Source organism: Desmodus rotundus, chromosome 5 (assembly GCF_022682495.2).
Source record: "Desmodus rotundus isolate HL8 chromosome 5, HLdesRot8A.1, whole genome shotgun sequence".
NCBI classification, from domain to species: Eukaryota; Metazoa; Chordata; class Mammalia; order Chiroptera; family Phyllostomidae; genus Desmodus; species Desmodus rotundus.
The window spans coordinates 14,807,320-14,823,286 of record NC_071391.1 but is presented as its reverse complement, the minus strand read 5'-3'; the positions used below and the strand labels follow the sequence as shown (position 1 = coordinate 14,823,286).

The window sequence follows — 15,967 nt, the reverse complement described above, 5'->3', positions numbered from 1 at the left end:
AGCCGTGCAAAGTGATGGGGTGCTGGAGAAATGTCATCTGGTCCCACACTCTGGCCTTACAGGTGGGGAAGCTGAGGCCCAAGAGGACTGGGGGGAACTGCTCAAAGCCACCCACCCATTAGCGGCAGAGCCCACATGAGGATACAGGTGCTTTGACTTCCGTTCCAGGGCCCTTTCTGTTGATGTCACACTAGTTCATAGTGACGGTAAGGACAGTGTGTTGAAAGCTCACCAACAGCCAGGTTCTGTGTTAAATGCTGTGTGTGCTGTTCCCTTTAGATAGTCCTGTTAGGCAGGGTCAGAATATTGGCCCTGTTTTACCTAAGTACGGGTCAGAGAGGTTAAAGGACTTGTTCAAGGGCACGCAGCACAGCTTTTTTAGCCCCTGAAGCCCCTCCTGGCTTCCCCACTCTCCAGCACCATCTAACACCAGTAGTCCCAGGAGGAGAGAGAGTAGCTCTGGGCCTCACTACCCCTCTCTGCTGTTTCTCTCCTTTCTAAAGAGGCTAGGGAGGGATGGGGAGGGCGCCTGGGCTTTCCCCAGGGTCAAGGAGAAAAGCACCATGCGCTTCGAGTCCTCCTCAACAACAAGTCAGCTTTACCAGGGCCCTCTGAGATGCTGGTGCCCCTGGTGAGTGCAGTCCGGCTTCTGGGGGAGAAAATTGGGTGGAAATGAGGGAGACGCCCGGGGAGGGAGCAGGCCCGGGGAGGAGAGGGCAGCTCTGGGGGCCAGCCAGCCCCTCACCCAGACCCCACATTTGCTGGGGCACCTGAGCTCTGAGAAGTGGGGATATTGCTCAGGCACCACATAAGAAGGGCCACCAAAAAAATGAGGGAAGGTGGTTTTAAAGAGTTTAGTGCAAAAAAACCTCATCAAAGCACTATTGTCATCCTGGGATTTCCTTACAGTTATTCTCCTGTTGTTTTGATGCAGGATCGCACTGGGGTGAGTGGAGAGACCATCTTCTTTCCAGGGGATGGGGCCTTGGAGTGTAATAACTGGGAGGATGGAGGAGTGGCGGCCTTGTTTGGGCCACCCTGCTCCCCCCTGGGGACCTGGCAGGGGGCTGTTGCCCAAAAGCCATTAACTACAAAGCCAAAGTATTCAGTACCAGGCCTGGCTTTGGCCAGACTCACTGTGTGAACTTTACTTGGTTTAACTGTGTGCCTTTTGGGGCTTCAATGCCTTCACCCTTCAAACGGGGATAGTTAGTCCTGCCCTGCCTAGGTCACAGGTGTTTAACTGCCATTTGGGCTAGAAATAAACAGAGACTGCGAGCTGATGGCAATGCCTGTGAGAACTTCTGGAAATCACCTGCAAAGTTTACCAAGAGTGCAGATTAATAGGGTCCTCTCCGGACCTCCTGGGTCAGAATCTGTGAGGGGGAGCCAGGGGATCTGCATTTCTAACCCCCTACCCCCACCCCAACCTACTGGTCTGGTGCCATCTGGGATCACAGCTGGGAGGCAGTGAACTCTCATCAGAAGCCGGGGACTCGGGGTCCAGTCTGGCTGATCCTCTGAGGAGCTGTGTGCACCCAGGAGCCTGGTCTGGTGGCATCTGAGGTTGTAGCCCTCAAGGTGCCCCTCTGAATGGTCAGGGGCAGGGCTGGCTGGGCAGTGGGAGGCAGAGAGGGCCTCAGGCTTGGCAACAGACTCCCAGTGAAGTAGGGGCCCAGGGCCTGGAATTGGTGCTGATCACTCCTGTAAAAGAAGGGCAGACCCCACTGCCCCCAAACCCAGCTGGGCCTCAAGGCTCCTGAGCTCTATGGAGAGCTGGCAGGTGGGCCATCTGCTCAGGCCTGGGCCAGGGAAGGGGGGTAGACTCAGGCACAACGCTGAATGGCCTCTCTGTTGGAGCCTAGGCAGAGGAACAGATGGCCTGAGGGCTGCTGGCTGGGGCTGGGGCAGACAGAGGCCAGGCCTGCCTCCTTCCTCTGCCAAGGCACAAAGTCCTCTCTTCCTGGGAGAGGAGCCCCCCACCCCCGCTGCCCTGTAGCCACTCTGCAACAGCGGTCAGGAAGAAGCAGGTTTAAGGGGTATTAGCAGGCCCAATCCCAAGCTGCCAATGGCCTGAGAAGTGGCCTGACAGCTTCCACCTCAGCTAGAGCAAGAAGGAGGTGGCCCAGCAGGGCAGGGAGGGGCTCTCAGGCCCCATGAGAGCCAGAGGAGCTCAGAATTCACGTGGTTCACCTGTCCCTCCAGTTTCACCTATGGGGAAACGGGCCTGAGAAGGGGCAGAGGGCTCACTGCAGGTCACTGACAGAGCTGGGGCTGGAGCCCTAGTGCCCTGATTCCTGGCTTGAAGCTCTTTCTATTACACCTGCTTCCCTCTAACAGCCTCCTCCCTCCCCTGCAAGGAGGCCCAGGCTGCCTGGGACCCAGCCCTGCCTCCCCTGCTGTGGCTCTGCTCCTGCCCCACCTCCTGCAAGTCCTTCAAGGCCCAAAGCAAGTCCCCACCTTTTAAGAACCTTCCAGCTCCTCCTTGGAGCCTGCTGTCCAGAATGGGACATGGTTGGCTTTGGGTTGTCACGGACAATCATTTCATTATAACTGAGACCCAAACAGGGAAGGACGTTTAGAAATGGTCCCCGGCACCTCCTACCCCACCTTTCCCCTGTGCTTCAGTTTTCTTTAAAATGGTCCTTTAAAGAGCTTCATGAAAAAGAGACTATCAAGGAATCTGGTAAAACAAGGGTCACTCTGCGTCCCTCTGGGTCCCTTTCTTGAAAGGAGGTATTTTCTCCTGCTTTCTCTCAAAGGTGTCCTAGAGGGTCAGATTTTATTTCTTTTCAGAGGCAGGCAGTGAGCAGAAGGCTGGGGGAGGGGGGAGGGGGAAGAACGGGGGTGATACCAGGGGAGGAGCCACACCTGTTGACAACTGGGTGAGGCTGGTGATTGTTCCTCCCCTGTGTGCCAGCTCGCCCGCCACAGGGGAGCCAGGTCAGCAGACTGCCTCACAACTGCTGTTGGGCCTGACCGGAAGGGGGCTGAGGGGCCAGGTGTGGCGAATGGGAGGGGGAGGGGAGGAGGCCCCTTGTACAGGAGGGATCGGGTATGACTCCAGGCTCCGGGGGTGAACTCAGAGCCGTCTCTGAGCCTCATCTGGGCCTCCTTGACCAGCCTGTGCGGACATCCCAGGAGGGTCCCCAAGAAGGTTCGATGAGCACAAACTCCAGTGCCCAGAGAAGGCGAAGTCAGGCCCCAGCCCTTGCCCCTCACGGAGGCCCAGCCCAGGCGACAGCACCCCTGCCCCTGACACCCACACACTTCCCGGGGCACCTCAGCTCACTTGGCCAAGAGAACCCCGCTTCACCCCTTCACCTGTGACCCTGGCAGGGCTCTCTGGCCTGGCCTGGCTTTGGGTCTTTAGGGACAGCCCTACCCCTCTCCGGCACTCCAGGTTCCCAGCCCTCAAAGGAGTGGAGTTGGACACCTCGTTCTTCATACCCTCTTCTGCCCCTGGGACACCACTCCAGGCTTCCTCTGAACACATGGGCCAGGGCCTGCCTGGGGTAAGGGGGGCTGGAGAGGTCCAAGGCCAGGGAGTGAGGAGGCCAGGTCCCGACACCCAGTAGCTTCTAGCGGAGACCAAAAGACAAGCCCAGTGCAGGAAAACATTTGTAGACGCTCTAAGACCTCATCCATTCTTCTGTTGCTCATTTATTTATTGAGAACCTGTACTACACCAGGAACACCCCGGGGTCTGGGCGCACAGCCGTGAAAGAAGCAGGCGCGCCTGCTCTCTGGTGGTCCCCAAGCTAATCTAGTGGCGGAGACAGTGGCAGATTTATGTAGTTACCAAATGTGATTGATGCCTTAAGGGTCATACAGGAGCCCTGAGAGAGAGAATAATGGGCAGGCGTGGTTGGGGGGGGGGGGGAGCTGTGGAGAGGCGGAGCCTGGCCTCTCTGAGAGGTGACATTGGAAGTGGGACCTGAAGGATGAGAGGGAGCCGCCACATGTTGTATTGGGTGGAGGTGTGAGACGGGGGCCAAGGGGCTCCAAGAGACCTTCATGACTGATGCAGTGTGAGGCAGGTGTGGGGGCAGGTGGCAGTGCAGAGGAGGTTCCAGAAGCAGCCAGACCCTTAGGACGCAAGGGTGGGGCAGTGACCTGATGGAATCCACATGTTCCACATTCTTACCAGCTCCTCTGGCTACTCTTTGCAACAATGAGTGGTTAGGAAGTGAAGGGGCCGTGAGGAGCCTGACACAGGGGTCTCCTAAGGAGGCTTATTTCTACGTCCGTTTTGTCCCCCTCAAAAAAGAAAGAGAGTTAAGTTGTACGATTATTTCTGGATCGACACTTTATGTCTGCTGTGGCTCCGGGAATAGCGGGGCTTGGACCCTACGGGGAAGCTGGGGCAGGGTCCTTTTCCTTCCTTTAAGCATTTTGAAGGACTTTTCTTTTCCTGTGAGAATAGGTCAGCAGATTTATAGATAAACCCTTCAACCGATTTTTCACCAAGTGGACAAAGGACTTGAAAAGAAATGAGAAAAAGAAGTGAAAAACGGTGAACATAACACAAACCCTGGAATCCAGAGCCGGACACAGTGTGGGCCCTTCCTCCCCCTGGTGTCACAGCGACAGCCACAGGCGAGGAAGAGACGATGACCCTGGAATTGGGTCGAATGAGAGCACGGCCCTTGAACTTCAAACACGAGTGAGAAAGCAATTTGCAAGAAGAGCTTATATCCACGATTAATGCTAATGAGCCTGACCACAAGTATAGATTTTTGCTTTGAGATTTTAGCTAATGATAGCATAAAACCATTCACAATTATTAAAACATTTTAAAATACTTTTATTTTAATCTACTTTAATTTTTCATTTATTTCTCTGCATGTTCAATAACATTCACAATACATTAGTGCAGTAGCGCGTGATTATTGTTTTCTGTAAGATTTTACTGATTTATTTCTCGAGAGAAGGGAAAGGAGGGAGGAAGAGAGGGAGAGAAGCACTAATGTGTGAGACATCAGTCAGTTGCCTCTTGCACACGCCCCCAGCTGGGGACCTGGCCCACAGCCCAGGCATGTGCCCTGACTGGGAATCAACCCGGTGACCTTTTGGTTCACAGGCCAGCACTCAATCCACTGAGCCACACCAGCCAGGGCTGATTATTGTTTATAAATGAGTAAATACATTGACTATGTGCGATCACACGCTGTTTTGCTGGGTTAAAGGGCATGAGCGCCCTGGTCTGTGATGAGAGGAGCCCAGGGTTCGGCCACCTAGGCTGTGCTGGCTTCCTGCAGGAGGTGACTGTCCAGGTAGTGCCAAGGGTCCCCTCAAACATCCCACCAGGCCTACTTGGTGGGCAGGGACCCTCTCCTGGGAATCTTCAGGTTCCATCAGCACCACACCACCCATCTAGCTCCTTCCATGACAACGACTAGCAGAAACACTTCCCCCAGCCCAGGCTCTGGTCTGGGAGGATTTTTTTTTTTAACTCCCCAAGTGAACCAGAAGTTCATTCCCTTAAAGGGTAAACGGCAGATCCTGGCAAGTCTTCCAGATTATTTATTCACTGGCCAGTAATAGAAGAGAACACTCATCCTGGCTGGAGAGGGGCACTTCTGTGCCTGCACACGAAGCCCTCCCTGGAGGCCTGGAGGCCTAGAGCCTGCCCCATGCCCGGTTTCCCACCAGCTACTTCTGCACAAAGGCCCACTTTTCTGGCCTGTGCTTATGAGGCATGACGTTTCTGGGTGTTTCTCTTTATAGCATTCTGGAAAGGTGCGGTAATGCTAGCCATGCACGCTGAGGGTCTGCTGTGTGCCAGGCTCGGGCCCTCCCCCCACATGGAGCCCAGCATCAGGCCGAGATGCCTCCCTCGTTGCTCTGGGATTTAAGATCCTCTGCAGGTGCTGTACTGTTGCCATCTACCCCCACCCTCACCCCATGCTGCGCACCCCCAAGGTCCAGCCACCCCTGGGGGAAGACGTGTCGGTGCCTGCTGCTGAGTTAGGCCAGACCTTCAACCCCAAGCTGCTCAAAGTCTTCTGGCTGGAGGCACAGAGCTACAGGTTTTGCTCATCCAGTCCCTCCCGACTCTCCTTTTCCCAAAAAGGTCTTTACAAACCCAGTTTCCTCGGATGCCCCCAGATGCCCAAGCTGGCCCCTCTGGCTGCCAGCTTCCCTTCTCCCCGTGGACCCCGTCACCGCGATCCCGCCGGAAACTCCCCAGAGCATGTTGCCACTCCTGTTCCCAGGCAGCAGTTTCCGTGAGTTCACATCACTGCACATTTATTAATAAAATGAGTAAAGTAACCACAGGCTTTGGCAGCTCCTGACGTTTGCCAGAGGCTCTCCGTATGCACCAGAGCGCGCCGGAGAGGAAGTCGGTGGGAATATGTCCCTGACTGTGGCAGGGACCATCCAGAATCCACAAGGGCTGATGGGACCCGCTGCTGTCTTGGCTCAGGGTGGCTTTTGGGAAAGGAAGCCATGACGGAGGTGGAGTAGCCCACACCCGGTTGCTGGGAGCACTTTGCTCGGGAGAGCCCTGCAGTGCTCCACCCTGGCCAGAGGTACAGGCCAGAACCCCTGGGCCCTCAGGAGCGGTAGAGAGCAGGGCAATGCCCACCCACCAGCGGACGTAACTTTTGTGCTAATATTGCTGGTTTAGGGTCCCACCTCAACATTCACATCCTGCCTCTGCCCCTTACTGGCTACAGGGCCTTTGCCAGCCTTTGCCAGATCGCCTAACCCAGCTCCCCAGTTCTAAATAACCCAGGCTGCGGTGCCCACTGCTAACGCCTCCTCGGGCCCATCCTAGAGGAGGACAATTGTTCCTTCCATTCAGGGTCATTGTGAAGATTAAACTGATGAACATATATAAATAATACCCAAATCACTAAGACTGCTGCTGTTTTGACTCATTGAATCCTCACAAACCCCTGTGAGATAGGCATGTTATTAAACCCATTTCACAGATGAGGAGGCCGAAGCACAGAGTATTAAAAAGTTTTCCCCGAGAATTTCACAGAGTATTTTCACAGAGTATTAATATGTTTCCCCGAGGCTGACAAATGGTAGTGGCTGGGATCTGTGTAACCTGCTTGGCATGGTGCCTGGAACACAACTGCTCATTAATTGATGGTTTGTTTAAAAGAAAAAAAAAAGGTGGGGGTGGAGCTCAGGCTGTGGCTCAGTCTTCCGGAGGGGAATATTGTCCCCGCCCTACCATCCAGAACATTCTTTCCTATCCCTGGTCCGCCCGACCAAAGGATATTCTTGCTGAAGTGCCCCACTGTCTAAACTGTAGCCAGAGCTGCTGCCTCTGTCCCATGACCTGCTCCAGGCCCCGAGGAGACTCTCAGAAGTGGAATCCAGCACCTGACCGTTTTACCCTGAAGCCTGTGGAGCTCTCTCACCAGTGGGAGGGGAAGTGCTTCATGATTTCTCAGCTCACGCCTGTGCATTCAAGTTCACAAGTGGTGCTTTCCTTAGACCGGTGCGTCATTTATGTTAGAAGAGTACATTTGACATGAGGGAGAGTTTCAGGGGGGAAGGAAGGAATGTGTGTGCTAAGCCAGGCACTGGGGTGGGACTGGGGTATATTGTCTTTTGTCTTTTCAGCTGACCCGTTCAGGATACCCCCTTCTCTGGTGACCCCTCCCAGCTGAGCCTCATGCTCAGCCAGTCCTGGCCCTGAGCTTCTTGCTTGGGATGGGAGCGGGGCAGGCCTCATTCACCAACCACAAGCCCCAGAACAGCCTCCAGTACAGAGCTGAGCATGCCCAGTATCAGCTCTGCCACTCCAGGCTGGCATCGGCAGGGGGCTTCACCTTTCTGTGCCTCAGTTTATAATTCTGTACAAGGATAATAATGCCATCTGCTTCCTAGTATTTTTTGTGAAGGTTAAATGAAAAAATAATGTTGTAAAGGGCTCTGCCCAGTGCCTGGACTATGGGAAGCTCTCAGTAAGTGATAGATAATGATAATGATAAGGATGAGAATATTATTAACTCCACTGATGGGATAAAGCTTTAGCTGATGACTTGCAGACTGCTTGAGACCTAGAGGCAGTTGTACATTTTTAAAAAATGTTCTCTGTGGGCATTTGGCTATAGTGGGGGTGAGAAGAGAAGGTGGGAGGCAGACACAGTGGTAGGTCCCTGGCTATGGCCACTGTTGGGAGGTTGGCCCAGCCTATGAGCCAAAGACCCTTCTGTCTACAGCAACTCCTCCCTCCCCATCCCCATGGGAGGGAGGGGCAGGACAGTTCTGCACACCACACCCTAACTATGGGTGATTAGACTCAGGCTGGACACGTGACCCAGTCTGGGCCAATCAGTTCTCTCTCCCAAACATTTGGATTTGAAGGAAAGGAGAGGGAAGGACACAGCTAGTTGGTCTCTCTGCATGGAGCCAGAAGAGGGCACACAGTTGCTCAGGGTCGCCATGGCCTCTGAGGAATGGAAGGCTGTGTTTGGCAAAGAGACAGAGGAACGCAGCCAGCTGTCAGGGAGGAGCCGAGATGAGGAGGGAGAGAAGAACCTGACGGCTCTCTGGCCAGCCCTAATCTCCCCCGGTCTGGCCCTTCTTGCCAGCTCAGGGTGAACATTCTGGAAGACACCATCTGAGCCTCTTAACGAAGTCCTCCCTTTTTGCTGAACCCAGCTTGAGTGGGTGTCTGTGACTCAAAACCTGAGAGCCCAGCCAATACAGCCTTACTTCCAACCAGGCCAGAAACACCTAAGTTGGGCTGCGCCCCTCCCGCCCCACCTCCCCAGGGCTCCTACCTCAGAGAGGAGGAGCCGAGATGGCACTGTAGTGCGGGAGCTGCTAAAGTCAGGGCTGCCCTCTGTCTGAGCAGGGGACGATGCCTAGAGCTCATGCTTGCCCTGATGTGTGTGGTCTTGAGCCATTTCTGGAAACTAGATTCCAAGACAGGGCCTCATTACAGATGCTTAATAATAACCTAACCACGTTCTGCATTCGTGCAGCTCTTTTGACGCGGTGTAGATTCCCAGGTCACCGCTCTGGGAAGCTTACCTGGATCTTCCCACCAGGCCAAACTGGTCTTCTCTGAACCTCAGATATCTGGTGAGGCTGTTACACTCTCAGAATAAGCAGGCCGCAGACAAGGGCAGAGCACATACTTCAGAGGGCGGGAAGTTGGGTTCGACTCCCAGCCCTACCCCCTGTCTCCATGTGTAATCCTGTGACACTGTGGACTGAAGAGCTCAGTACAAAGCCCGGCATTTAGTGAGATCTCAGAGGGCGGCTCTGTTACTAGTACTTTGATTAGAACCAGGCCCAGTTAGGCCCAAGCCCAGCCCGAGTCCCCACTTTTGCCAGGTTGTGTTTCTGCTTAAGACTCTAGTCATCCCGTGCTCATCTGACATGAGACCAGCTGGGGGGCCTGGGGCCCGGCTCGAGGACACACACTAGCTGAGCCTGAGCAGGGGACAGGTGGGGGAGGCGAGCCCAGCCTAGCTCCTGCTCTAACTGGGCAGTGGGTGTTTGGCTGAATTACAGGGGTTCGATGCCCAAAATTTCACATTCTCAGAATCATCTACCAAAGTGTCCCCAACTCAGGGTTCCAGTCTGTCCCCGGCAGGGCTCTGGCTTTGCTCAGGGAGCGTACACTCACGCTCCTTCGCAGCCCCGCTGCCCCTAGTTCCACCCCGGGCCTGATTTTCAGCATAGGGTACCGTGGCTGCAGGAGGGCCGGGGAGGATTTGGGGCTTCAAGGCACATCCAGAACTGACGCTTGATTGACCTGAGGCTGAAGCTTTCTTTCTTTGAAGCTTCCAGACCAGTTAACAGAGGCCAGCCAACCCCACGGCCCTTACAGTGCTCATTGCCCCGTGCCCGTCCAGCACCAGAGCTGCCAGATAACCTCAGGCTCCGCCTTCTACCCGCATCTTATCCCAACGCCCCACAGGTGACAGTCTTAGTAACGGATGCTCAGTGTGCCAGAGGTCACCCCCCCACCCTCCACTATAACAGAGTCCCCGCTGCATCTCACCAAGTGACCCAGCCCCACCTGCCACCCTGCAAGGTTGCTCTCACAGCCGTTCTAGTACTGACCCTTTTAACCCAGGGTCCCCTCAAAGCAGAACCCATTGTAAGAACGTGTGTGCAGGGAGTTTATTTTGGAGGTGACTCTAGTGAGCAGAAACAAGGGACAAATACTAGTGGGAAAAAAACCCCCACTATCCAGACAATCCAGCAGCGCATCATCAGGTCACTGCTGTGGGTGACTGAGTCCCAGTGCTGCTGGGACCTTCTGAGCCGTGTGTGGAAGGACCCTCGGGCTTGTCAGCCAGATGGCAGGCTGGCAGGAGCATTCCGCCATCAGTTCCCATGGCCCACGGGTTGAGGCTGGCCCAGTGGAAGCCAACTTTCCCCCACACGTCTCCGTGCTGAGTGCAAGCCCCAAGGCAGAAAAGGAAACACGCCTCGCGCTCACAGGAAGCGAGAGGCTGTCAGTGCAAAGCGAGACGGGGCCGCCTGGAGCTGTTTGTCACAGCACAGCTGGAGGCAGAGGAGTGGCTGAGCGCGCGGGAGGCTGTGAATACCGACTCTCAAGTCAGGCCGTCCGGGTTCAAATCCTTTGCTATGCTTCATTTTCCTCCACTTATAATAGGGAGAGTAGTAAGAGGAAAATACTTGATTGGGTCGTGAGGAGGTAAGTGAGAAAACCACACTGCCTGGCACTATATAAACCTTTCATAAGAGTGACTTCTAATACCCCCATTTTATGGTTGAGGAAACTGAGATGCAATTTCTAAGGGATGGAGAGAGGGGAGGACGAGGGAGAGAGAGACTTCATTTAGGATTAGCTCAAACCTCCAGGGAAACGTAGGTTTGTGACTCGCAGAAAGACCTGGTATTTTCAGTCTGAGTCCCTCACCCTCTCCACGTTTCTATGCCCACCTTCCCTCTCACATGAGGGGCCCCAGGAAGAGAAGCAGAAAGCTCTTTCTTCCCCTAAACATGCATCCATGCTTTCTTGCTCCTGCTAAAGGGTCCAGAGCTTCCTCATGATGTCATAACTAGTTGCTATGGAGACCAGGTTGCTGTGAATGTCAGCCTGGGTCCTTGAGGAGCACAGTGATTAGCATCCCAGCTGGGCCCAGGGCTAGAGGAAATGAGGCACCCCGGGAGGTCTCATAAACACCTCTCCCTGCGCCCCAAACACAGACCCACACAATGGAGCCACCAGCCACACACACACACATACCCCACACAGTCCCCTGGCCCACCCTGCTGGCCTGAGATCTGGCAACACATGTTTGGGGACTAACAACCCGGGCAGCCAGGAGCAGTGTGGCCGTAGTCAACATCAGCCATGCTCCCCTTCCACTCCCTCTGGGGGAGAGGTGCTGCTCACAGGTAGCAGTGGCATCCTGAGCATCTCCATAGCAACACTGAGGTCAGGCCTCACTGGGATGACCTCAGTCTAGGGCAACCAGCTTCAGGCTGGGCTGTCATCACCAACAGGAAGAATGGAAAAGCTATGAGGCATCTCTCCAGGAAAAAACCAGATCAGCCCTCTTAGGGTGAAGGCCCTGGCTGAGTCCCTCCCAGGCCTCCTCTGGCTGAAAGAAGGAGAAGGCCATGGCCAGAGGCTTGGTTTTCCACTGGGCACAGTTAGAGCCACAGGAAGTAGCTTTCTTGCCTCTGAAAACAGCAGACTGGCTCTGTCACCTGCTGGGCATAGGTCCTGGGCAAGGAGCTCTGACCCCCTGACACTGGGCATGGGAAATGTCTTCTGGAACGATGGGCAGAGGCAGGGGGAGCCCCTCTGGCTTTCTCTGGACTCCAGGAAGACCCTCCCTTGAGCCCTGGCTGGGCCCTGCCCCCTCCCAGGACAGCTTCTGGCTTCCCCTGCTGCTGGTTCACTGGCTGCCTGCCTGTCTGCCTCACCCTAGGCCAGGCTCTTCTCCCGTTCAGGTGCTGATTGAAGCATCTGCTTGTTTGGGAAGACTCTTTACGAGGGACCCTCACCTTTCTCTGCTAAACCGTCTAAGGAAATAGTTACTCTTCACCTTGACCCCAGAGCCGGGGCCCTTCATTGGGCCAATGGGCAGTCTGGGAAGCGGGGAGAGAAGCCACCAGTTGTCGTGGGTGCAAAGCCCGCCGCCACCCCTTTCTAGGAGTAAGGTCCTGGCACGTCCTGTCCCTGAGACTCTTGTTTGCTCAGGGTTGCTGTGAGGATTAAAGGGCCCCATCATCGTTCACACCCTTCTTCCCCTGCCTGGCCCCAGATGCCACCTCCTGTCTCAGGCCTTGCACCTGTTCTCTGCACATCTGTTGTGTCAACTGTTGCATCACCTGGGCCCCCGGAGGCGGTGGTTTTTCTACACTTTGCTTTTGCCGGCTCAGTGAATGTGCCTGTCTCGTCAGTCCCAACGCCTTTCCTCCTGTCCCTCCCAGAGAGGAGGGCCACCAAAGCCCATGGCCTGCTCTATGGTAGGGTCTGTGATGACCCTTTGCAGCCATGATTCTTTTAAAGATTTCGTTTATTTACTTTTTTAAACATTTAAAAAAATTATTTTATTGTTCAATTACAGTTGTCTGCATTTACCCTCCATCACTGCCCCCCAAATATGGAACACTTCACAAATTTGCATGTCGTTCTTGAGCAGGGGCCACGCTAATCTTCTCTGTATTGTTCCAATTTTAGTATATGTGCTGCCGAAGCGAGCACTAGAGATTTTATTTATTTATTCTTAGAAGGAAGGGAAGGGAGGGAGAAAGAGAGGGAGAGCAACATCAGTTGGCTGCCTCCTGCTCACGCCCCCAGCCAGGGACCAGGCAGGCAACCCAGGCATGTGCCCTGACCGGGAATCAAACTGGTGAACTTTTACTTTGTGGGGCAATATCCAACCCACTGAGCCACACTGGTCAGGGCACACAGCCGTTATTTATGGAATTCTCACCACAAACCTGTTGGAGAAGTAGCACTAGTCCCATTTCAGGGATTTGTTTTTTAATGGAGACTTACAGAAGTAAAATGATGTACCCAAGGTCACACAGTAACCACAGCTGCCACTTAGGAAGCACTTCCCTTTGTTGAGATGCGCACTAAAATATTTTGCCCTCATTATCTCAGTGTGGAGTATGGAAGTTAGTTAAAAGAGTGAACTCTACGGCCAGCCTTCCTGGGTTTGATTCCTGCCTCTTAAAAGCTGTGTGTAATATAATTATATGTTAATTTTATTTAATTTGTTTAAAAAGCCGTGCGACCTTGGGTAAGTTACTTAACCTTTCTGTGCCTCAGAGTCTTCATCTATAAAATAAGATAGTCACAGTGCTTCCCTCATCAGGTTCCTATTAGGATTAAATTAAGAATAAATAGTTTACAAAACCACTAGGAACGAAGTAAGTGCTATGTAAGTAATATTCACTGAAAATAAAAAGCAAGGCAGGGGAGGTAGGGCTGCGGGGTGAAGAAAGCCTCACGTCATTTTCAGGTAGATTACTCCTGTTGGTTGCACCATAAGGGGTAAACAGACTCAGAGAGGTCAGTGAATGTACCTGAGGTCACACAGGTTGTGCGTAGTGGGCTGAGATTTAACTCAGGGTCCTGGGACCCGAAGCTGTGCTGGTTCCACCCTGCTGCCAGTCCCCCCACTAGAGAGGACAGCAGAGATCCTACTCTAGGGCTAGACAAAATAAGGTCCATGGGGACTCAGAACCAGGAGGGAGGGCCACCTGCTGACCCAGGAATAACCCAGGAACTTGGCTGGGGCAGGAACACTCAGTGGCTAGTGGGGGAGGGAGAGGCACGGGGTCTGGCAGAAGCTGACCAGGACACTGGCATCCTAAGTTCCTGCTCTAGCTGAGTCCAAGAGAAGAACCTGTTATGAGTCGGCAAGGCTGCTGACAGAGCTGGGCTCTGCGCCACCTCCCAAAGCCCTGTACTTCTTGCCTAGATTAAGCTTGAGCCCTTGTAAATCCATGAATTGACTGCAGTTCCAGTGGCAAAGCTCTCAGAGTTAGGAGCTTCTGTGTTTGCTCATTTCCTCCTCAAGACGGCCTGGGAGAACGGAGGGATGCAGCTTCCTTCCGCCACTCCCGGACCCGCGCCCCAGCCCTGCCTCGCACCAGCTGGGTGACCTTGGACAAATCACTTCCCCTCTGTGATCTTCCTTTTCCTCCTCTGTGAAATGGGGCAATAACAGCATCTGAGCCTTTACTGCTGTTTTAGGAGGGTCCAGGGCCGTCACATTGTATAGTATGGATTCGCTTTCCACCGGGCGCAGAGCACGTTCCATCAATGCAGATACTATTTCTAACTCTGTGACCTCAGACGAGGAACGCGATGTACCTGGGCCTGTGTCACGGGTGAATGACGTGAAGCTGAGAGCACAGTGCCCGTGCAGGGCAGCAGTGGTCGTACGTGGAAGTCCCATCCCGCCTGCTCGATGCCCGTGAACCACAGCTGACCCTCAGTCAGCAGAGAGCATGCAGAAGAGTGTGTCTGCCCAGGACGGGCAGGTGTCTTTGTGGTTATCTTCGGGTGAAGAACCAGGGGCCCAAAAATGTCGTTGCTGCTTCCTCAGAGTCTCTTGGAACCAGAAACCAGGTCTCAAGCGATAATTATGGGGCAGCCAACCAGCAGGAATACCGGGTCCGGCAGAAGCAAGGCCTGCTGGAGTGTGGTTGGTTGGGTAATAATATGGGGGTAATAATGTATAATTTTAATTTGAACATTTCACCTAAAATGTCATATGGTGTGCTTGAGTTTCATATTGTTATGTTACAGAATTGCATGCTTATGATTTTGTGATAAAATATTTTGTAATAAAAAAGGGGCGTTATTTGCGCCGGCCCCTGTATAATCTGGTTTTTGCCTGTTCTTCCTGCAAAATCACTCAGAAATGATAACTAGTGTCTGCGCCGCTGAAGGGAACTAGGGAAAGGGGCTCAGGCCAAGCCCCAAGGGACTGTGCTGACCCCAGTGCCCTCCCGAGGCCAGCATGGCGGTGGCAGCAAGGCAGAGCAGCTAAGTGCGACCCCAAGGGAGTGATGAGACTCAGCAGGACGTCCCCACAACACACCTCCCTATTCTCACCTCTCAATGATATGCACACACACGCACCTGCACCCCTCACACTCGTGCCTGAAGATTGTCACGTGACTCCATCCCTGGTGCCCCCTCCATTCTCCAGTGTCACCCACACTGCAAGTCCTTGCAAGCTTCCTCTCCAAAGCACCCTGATGGCCGAGGAGAGCAAAGACCTCCCTAGGGTGGTCTGAGGCCTCAGCGTGAAGTAGCCTCCTGGGAGTACAGCCTCCACAGGTGAAAATGTGGGCTGAGCTTCACCTGCATCATCTCCTTTAATCTCAAGGCCAGGAAATGCCTTTGCAGCCTTGTGTTTGAGTGTAAAACTTCATGACCATTTTAGCCCTTGACAAAGCTGAGCTTCTTTTAATTTGAAACCAGACTGAGGCATTGGTAGCCATCGGAGTTCCCTTCAGGGATCAAGCCCAGTGAGGTGTCTTGGTTGGGGAGAAGGGCAGTGGGGGTGGTGGCGGCAATGGGGGGAGACATTCAAGCAACAGAAGTCTATACAAGGGGAATGTGGAGTGTGTGAGAAGTGGGGAACCAGGGAGCATGTAGGGGGCAGGATCTAAGAGAGAAGAGATTGAAGCAAGTGAGGCTGGGGGCTGCTTCCAGAAGGAGGAGGTGGAGAGGACAAGAGAGAAAGAAGGAAGCCCCCAAAGCAGCAATGTCAGCGGGGTCGTGGAGGGAAAGGAGATACACGCACTGTGTGATGAGCACTCCCTGCAGAGGCCTCGGATACCTGCAGAGAACTTCACGGTGCCTCTGCGTGCCTGGGTGCTGGTCCCCTGGGCACAGTTCCTTGAGCTTCCATGGGGCTGGAGCCCTCCAGTCTCTGTTTCCCACTAGACGGTGACAGTCCCGGCGGAGGGAGGGATGTGTGCCTTCACCCCTGAGCCCCACCGCAGCCCAGAGCCGGGTCGTCAGCATCTT

General features: G+C 54.0%; 1 non-coding gene across 1 annotated transcript; it reads right to left on the bottom strand.

The window, feature by feature from the left end:
• Positions 1–12,566: 12,566 nt before the first annotated feature.
• Positions 12,567–12,673, bottom strand: LOC112303497 (U6 spliceosomal RNA). The gene has a single exon (XR_002974648.2). It is a non-coding gene; the product is annotated as a U6 spliceosomal RNA (small nuclear RNA).
• Between the last annotated feature and the right edge of the window lie 3,294 nt (positions 12,674–15,967).